This window comes from Solanum lycopersicum, chromosome 9, assembly GCF_036512215.1.
Source record: "Solanum lycopersicum chromosome 9, SLM_r2.1".
Taxonomy (NCBI): domain Eukaryota; kingdom Viridiplantae; phylum Streptophyta; class Magnoliopsida; order Solanales; family Solanaceae; genus Solanum; species Solanum lycopersicum.
The window spans coordinates 3,319,163-3,328,069 of NC_090808.1; positions in this window are offsets into that span (position 1 = coordinate 3,319,163).

Sequence of the window (8,907 nt, forward strand, 5' to 3'; positions counted from 1 at the left end):
GTTTTTATTTTTTCTAACATTATGTGGTCCTATTAAAAAAAAACTAAAAAAGAGTGGGGTCCACTCCCTGGAGGTAGATAGTGGGTCCCATGTATCTTAGGATTCGAAAATTTTTATTTTATTTTTTAGAAAAATATATATTTCATTTTTACAAATTTTATTCATATTTTATTATATTTCGTTTATTTTTGGAACTAATTACTTAATTGAATATAGAATAACTGATCAACGACACAAATTTAACACAAGTACTAGAGTGGTTAATGATTAAATTATAATTTAAATTTTGTGATATTTCATTATGTATATTATGTTTGTGCTTTTTTGCTTGTGTATATTCACAATTTATGTGTTATATTAAGTTTGTATAGTTATATCATACACTGAAATATTTAAATAATAATAAAATTATTTTAACTTGATATCGATCTAAAATTAAATCAAAAAGGCAAATTACTTATAAAAAAAATTATATAATTGATTAAAATATTAATGATAACGATGTTGACATAAAAAAGAAAAAAGATGAAAATTCAATTTTACGCATTCATAAGCATGGGAATTAAGAGTACATATTTTAAGTAATTAATAGCTAAATATATGTAATCAAATATCACAACGATTAAACTTTAACTTTATCAATAATCAAGAAATAAAAATATTATTAGCATGTAACGATCTGTTTAGTCGTTTTGAGTAGCAGATTTTATTTCTGGAAAACTGGCTGAGACGACGGACCGTCATGGGTACGACGGCCCGTTGAGGGTGTCTCGTTCCAAAACACTTGGGAATTCTGAAATTTGAGTGCTGAAATCGACTCTCTGAACTCTGTGACGGACCTGCAGGACGGACCGTCGTAGGTACGACGGGCCGTCACAGACTCCTTAAGGAAATTGAGTCTCTGACGAACCTGCATGACGGACCGTCGCAGGCGCGACGGGCCGTCACAGGTTGCGTAATCCCAGTCGGAGTCGGATTTCTGGTTAAGTTTTAAAGGGGCGTTTGGATTATTCCTGCTATAATTATATATTTCGTGGGTTTATATTAATAACTCAATTTCTTGGGGGATAAAAGAGGTAACCTTGAGTTAAATTGTGGGTTATTATTGTCATCTTTTACACTTAATTACATGTTAATTAGGGTAAAAGAAAGAGGGTTTGAATAAGAAAAATAGAAAGAACAAAAAGAAAAGAGAGGGGATCGAACGAGAGAAAAGGAAAACGAAGAGGATACAAAGATCTTGAGGAATTGCTTGCTTGATCACGAAATCTTCGGTGGAGGTAGGTTATGGTTTCTCTTACGATGTTCGTAGTAAACTCTTAATAGTGAATGATATGTATTGATAATATTGTAAACCCTGCTATGTGCTTACTTGTATGCTTGCATGAATGTAATTATATAATTGTGATTATATAAGCATGATGAAGTTATTGAATCCCAAATCTTGAAAAACCCTAATCTCTTTGTTAATGATGAGGCCTTGGTATAAAAGAAGGCGTGATGAACTAAAATAATGAGATTGATGATACCTTGGTAAGGAAGAAGGCTTGATGAATTGATAGAAGGAGTTTAGGGGATCGGGTGCCACATTCCGGTACCAGGATAGTATATGAGGATCGGAGTGTCACGTTCCGACACCAGGATAGAATATGGATCGGGTGCCACGTTCCGGTACCAGGATAGAATATAAGGATCGGAGTGTCACATTCCGACACCAGGATAGAATATAGATCGGGTGCCACGTTCCGGTACCAGGATAGAATATGAGGATCGGAGTGTCACGTTCCGACACAGGATAGAATATGGATCGGGTGCCACGTTCCGGTACCAGGATAGAATATGAGGATCGGAGTGTCACGTTCCGACACCAGGATAGAATATGGATCGGGTGCCACGTTCCGATACCAGGATAGAATGAGGATCGGAGTGTCACGTTCCGACACCAGGATAGTATATTGAGGAGCGGAGTGTCACGTACCGACACGAGAGGAATAAAGATAATGAATCTTGAAAGATGTTAATATACTCAATCTAATGAACCTAAATCCCAAATGAGTATGATGAGGAGGCGTGAGTCCTCATTGATGAGCTTGGTGTTGTAACCAAGGGTTATGGTAATTGTAAATGCTACATGTTGAGTATCATAGTTGATTTTATGATATTACTTGATATATATTGATTTCTATTTTGAGTTGGCCGATGATATCTACTCAGTACCCGTGTTTTGTACTGACCCCCTACTTTTATGTTTTCTTCTTTGTTATTTGTGGAGTGCAGCAAACGTGCCATCGTCTTCAACTCAACCGCAACTCTAGCCAGCCTTCATTACTCCGGATTTCAGGGTGAGCTAATGCTTCTAGCTTGGACTGGATCTTCTTCCTCATGTCTTGTTGCCTTGAAGTTTCGGCATGGACTAGCTTTTACTTGTTTTAGCTTTTAGAATACTCTTAGTTTAGTAATTTGATCATAGATGTTCTTGTGATGATGACTTCCAGATTTTGGGGAATAATAGATGTTGAATTTTAGAAGTTAATGAATTGGTTTTATTTAATGAGTTTGAGTCTTCCGCATTATTTACTGTTGATATTATATTGAAATGTTAAGGTTTAGATTGGTTGGTTCGCTCACACAGGAGGGTCAGTGTGGGTGCCAGTCGCGGCCCGATTTGGGTCGTGATATAGCATTTTGTTAAATGTACCAATTAAGCAATTAATTTTTATATTTTTTGTTTACCTAAATGATCAGTGTATAATAAATTATTCAATTAAAGTAAAATTAAAAATGTTTGTTAGATATCTTATTTGGTACTCACAACGTGCTTGATCTCTAACATTTTGCATTCAAAATAATAAATAAATATTTACTTTCTTAGGATGCTTTATTCCTTCAAATTTTTAATACATGTTTTTCATTTTTTATGTTTTTTTCTGATTCAATTTTATTATTAATAATAATAGAGAACCCCACACCCACGGTATCCCCCACTCCCCTCTCCACACCCCTTTTAATAATATTTTATATATGTTTTTACTTATATTTTAAAAAATCATTTTTATTAGAAAAAATTATTTTAATATTTTTTCCTTAATAAGATATTTATAGACATACATATATCTATATAACTTATTTTAGAACATGAATTTCAATAAAAATAAAAAAATTAATGTTCAATCAAATTCATTAATTGTCTAATAAACTTCAAACAAAAAAAAAATAGGGAAAAGGGTCTGATATACCTCTAAACTTTGTCATTTAGAGCTGATATACCCCTCGTTATAAAAGTGGCTCATATATGCCTTTACCGTTATACAAACGGCTCACATATACCCCTGCCGTTACAAAATGGCTCACATATACCCTTCATTTATCGGAAGTTAAAAAATTAGTTTTAAATTTATATTTATCACTTCTAATTTTTTTAAAAAAATTATTTAGGGATATATATGATTCTTCTATCAAAGTTTAAGGTATATTTTAATTTTTTTCATACATAAATTATTTTTTGACTTCTTTTATCATAATTATTTGAATTTCTTATTCTTATTTTGTTTTTGTCTTTCATTCCTTAGTTTTAAGGAAATTAAATTATTTTTTGTGTGTGTATTGTAATTTAATTTCGTATTCGAAGAAAAAATTTGGTCATCTACAATAAGTTTTACAAGAATATTAGTGAAACATAAATAAATTTGATTATCAAAATAATAATTATAAATTAGTCATTGAAACAAAAAAAAGTCAAAAAGAATATGTTTGACGAGGATTAAATTTACTCATATGGGATTATATTTTTTAGAAAAAAATAATAAAAATTTAGATTAAAATTATTTTTTTTTCCATTTCCGTTAAAGGAAAAGGGTATATGTGAGCCATTTGTTTACAAGTAAGGGTATATATGAGTCACTTCCATAACAAGGGATATATCAACTCTAAATGACAAAGTTGAAGGGTATATCAGACCCTTTTCCCAAAAAAATATGTATTAGAATTGAATATATAAGCAATTAAAGAATAAAGAATAATAAATGTAATATCTTATTATTGTCACGTAAATTGAAATAAAGAGTAATATTTTTCTTAACCAAACATGACCTTTGATTGTTAGACACGACTTTAGTAACATTCTTTTTTCACAAGCAACAATTATTTAATCTTTTGTTCAAAGAATTATTCGTTCACTTTTTTGATGGGAAATTGGATACTTCTTTATGTAACTGCAAATATTATAAATAAATATATTTTTCAATAAATAGTACTTTACTCTAGAGGCCTAACAACAACAGCCAATTAATGGTCTTTTTCAAACACTATTAATAGATTGGAGAAAGATTTTTTTAAATTTTTTAAAAACAGCTCAATTATATATATAAGTAGGTGAAGTTATTAAGAAGCTCAATTATGAATCATTATGAGATTTTAATTACATTTAAATTTTGGTGGTCTTACTTGTATACTTATAGATGTTAGTATAATTTCCATCTTATTGATATCTCATTCAAAAAATATTATCGTTATATGAATTATGTGATTGCTATCATTCTTTCGTGGAAGTTAAAAAAATTTAAAATATAACCCTTTATTAAATTTACAGTTTATTATAGGTATATATTTGGTGAATTTCTTATGTATTAAATCTTAATTAGCTAAAATTGATTCATCGAAACTTGTATAGTAAATTACGTATTTGCCCTTAAACAAAGTATATATAGTAGAACATTTAGTACAATATTTAACATAGATAATTGTTAGATGGAAAAATGTTAATACCATATTAGCACTACCAAGTACTAATCTAAGTTGAGATAAATACTTGTTTAATTTTTTATGGCATGAATGATATTAGTGGTTGAAAGCTTATGTGACAAACTAATTAGTAATACCATATACATTAGTGGGGATTGTGATGGATCAGATGAATTTCTTCGTCTTTAATAGAGATATTGAGTTAAATTTTTGGATATGAAAAAAAAAATTGACAAAAATTATTAGTCTTTTATTATATAAGATATAAATCTAAATTAATCATGTTTCAGTGAAGGTGATAACATTGGACAGAAATTCAAAAAATTCAAATTAATTAGCTGGACTTTTTTATACCATTTGTCTTTAATGATATAACATTTCACTATAACATCTAAATTTTATTTAGAATTGATTTCTCAACCTATGTTATATTATATGTGCTTTGTAACAAGTTTAGTTATAGTAGATCAAACAACTATAAAAGAAAATTAGATAAATACTATTGTTATAAATAGATATGATTGTAACACCTACGTAATTTGGTGATAGATCTAACTCATTCACTTTTAATCATAAGTTTTATTTAATTTTGAGAACAGAAATATTTCTTATTAGAAATAATTTTTCTTTAATAAACTTCACTCGTCATAAATTTAAATAATTTTAGTAAATTTCGAATACCAATAAATTTATGAGACAGACTACTTAACACTACTAGCTCACCAAAAAAGAAAAGAAAACTATTTTTTTTGTACCTAAGAGTATTAATCAATTATCAATTACTCCAAGAAGCTTCATGATTATGGAGGCTTTTTATGAATGATATCAATTATACTATATGATTTGATTTCTTTTTAAAAAAATGATTTAACTCTTCTAAAGTTGGTGGTTAGAATAATTATATCTTCCTTTTCTAATTCATTTGTTTCTCCCTTTATTCCTAGCATATCTTATCACAACAACAAACACAACCTACTCAATGTACTTCATATTTTTACAATAATTATTTAGAGCTTTTGATTCTAAAATGTGTTGAGTTAGTATAATATATATTTTCTTAGAAATACTCATTAATTGTACTTGCCACTATGATTTTTTAAATTAAAATTTAGACATCTTATTAGATTAATTTAGATTTGCATAATTTAAAATTCATTTATCAAAAAATAACTTCCTATCAAAAAATTTATATTTTTATGTTTGAACCTGAATCCTGCAATGAAATTCTAAAAATCTCTTCCATCCAATGTCAGGATATAGAAATAGAAAAAATAAATGCATGTAGTATATATAATAATAATAATAATAATAATAACAATAATTTGGAATTATTACTATCACACTATATTATATGTAATTAACTCAGTTTTTTCCTTATAATTATCTTTATATCACGAATTTATATATATAGAGTACAATTTATGTGTAACTAATTTTTATATTACACTTAGTACATTTTATAATTTTGACATCTTTTTTTATTTTTAGTGTTCACCTTGGTGTTTTCTCACCTCAATATTTGATATGAGTTGAAGCATAAATGATGAAGTGGAGATTCATATAGTTATTATATTTTCTTATTTGATATTAGAATATATTCATAGACTAATTCAATGACAACTTCTATAATTAGATTTCGACCTTTATAACATGATCTTTTTGTTAATATATACGAAAGATATAGTTAAAATCGTTCTTTTATCTATTTAGTTATACGTTTCTTTATATGTTGATCTGATCTTTTCATAAATCAATCACATGATTTTTTTAAATAATGAGTGACGTTAAAATTTAAACCGAACACCTTTATATACCATATTATATATAGCATACACATAATCATCTCATAAAGAAAACTAAGATAGTTAGAATTTACACTTCTTTTTCTTTAATTTGATTAAAATAACACAAATTTTATTAATTAAAATTTCAAAACAATGATAAAAAAATGTTTTTTTTAAAAAAAAAGGGTAAACAATGTCAGAATTAGCAGCTTAGAAGATGAGGTGTCTGTCAGACTTTAGGTACAAATTATTTTTGGATGATTCTGCCTATTTTTGGACTTTTACATTTGAGAGAGTCACCTTTTGGTGTGTATATCCCAAAAGGTTTAAAGCTAAATAAGAATAATTCAAACCTAGGAGTACTTTTTTTTTCTAATATGATGTTCGTAGAGTCAATTTATGCGTATTTTAATTAATTTTATTAGATAATTGTTATATTTATTGATAAAAAAAAGTAGTGATATTGTTTCATCGCAATTCATTTGTTGTTTTGATTTATTAGTAATATAAAATGGAACTAAAACTATTTTTTGAGTTTTCAAAGAATTGAAGAGAAAATGATACAAATGATCTTTTATACTTGAGATAGGTGCAAAGTGGACCTTAAATAAAGTAACAATTTTGATCTTTTATGGAGTCCGGAGTCTAAAGGTGAAAAATGTTAACAAAAATTTTAAAACGGTATATAATTATTATTTTTTAAACTAAAACGGCAAAATCGCTCACTAAGTAGCGATTTTATCTGTCGAAAAAGTAAAATCACTGCTACAAGAGCAATTTGTTAAATTTGACTTTTTTTTAAAAAAAAAAATTAAACAAAATCGCTTCCGAAGGAGCGATTTTCAAATATATATATTTTTTATTATGTTTTGATTATCAGCAGCGACTTCAGTTTAAATTTTATTTTAACTTTTTTTTTTAAGTTTAAATAATTTTTTTTTTTAAAAAAAATTAAATCGCAGCGGTTTTTAATTAATTTTTTTATTTATTTTTAAAAATCAAATTGCTGCCAAGGCAGCGATTTTAAATTAAAATCTATTTTAGTAATTTAATTTAAAATCTATTTTAGCGATTTAATTTAAAATCTATTTTAGCGATTTAATTTAAATATTTAAATTTTAATAAATAATTATGCAGCGGTTTGATAAATAATTTTAATAAATCAAATCGCAGCGATTTTTAATTAATTTTTTTATTTATTTTTTAGAATCAAATTGCAGCCAAGGCAGCGATTTTAAATTAAATTGCTAAAATAGATTTTAATAAATAATTTAAAATCTATTTTAAATTAAATCACTAAAATATATTTTAAATTTTATTTTCGTCAAATATTTTAACAAATTTTAATAAATAATTATGCTAAAACTATGAAAAATGTGTATTTTATTTTTTGGTGATACTTCTCAAACAAATATTTTTTTTAACAAAATTTGAAAATTTAAATTAAATAAACATCAAATGGTGGGAGTCATAATGAGTGTTGAACACTTCCTTTACTCGAAGTAGTTTGCTTTCGAAAGGTACATTATGAAAGTCGATCCATAATAGTAAAAAAATACACAAAATCAGAAATTATTTTACGTCGTAAAATATTCTTGATAATAAATATTAATTAAAATAAGGACATTTTGAAAATTTAATCAAACAAATTATTAATTTCTACTATTTTAAAAAAAAAAGTTTTTGGTGCTATTCAATTAAGATTGTGTATCAGTCGATTCGGTTCGGTTTTAAAGTATATCGAGTTGGCTTATTGGTCATCGGTTTGTAGAGATGTTAAACCGTTATATAACCGTTAAGATATTGAGTTATCGGTTATTGTTTATCGATTTTTTATCGTTATCGGTTTAATCGTTAAGATTTGACACAAAAAGAAAAAATATTAAAAATCACTTCGAAACAAGATGACAAACCAAATAAATCATGCACTTGAGTTCACAAATTACATTTTGCTCAAAAGCAAACACTTTTACATCGTAGAATAATCAAGTGTTTGAGACAACCAAAAATAAAAGTAGGAAATTAAACTCTAAGTCGAGGACTTTATATACAAAATGGTATAAATTTAATTATTTAATTTACTATCGGATTATCGGTTTACCCGTTAAGAAAAAACTTTTAACCGTTAGGAACCGATCGATAATCCGATAACCAAAAAAAATCAAAACCGTTATCAAAATCACTAAACCAATAACCCAATACTATAAACCAATAACTTTTTTATCGATTCGATTAATTAATTTCGATTCAATTTTGAACAGCCCTATATTCAATATATAAATCATTTTAGGACCACTTAAAGAGTTATTGACCAAAAGAAAATATACAATTAATCATAAAAAGAGGTTCAAGAAAAGCAACTCTATACATGCTAGAACACTAA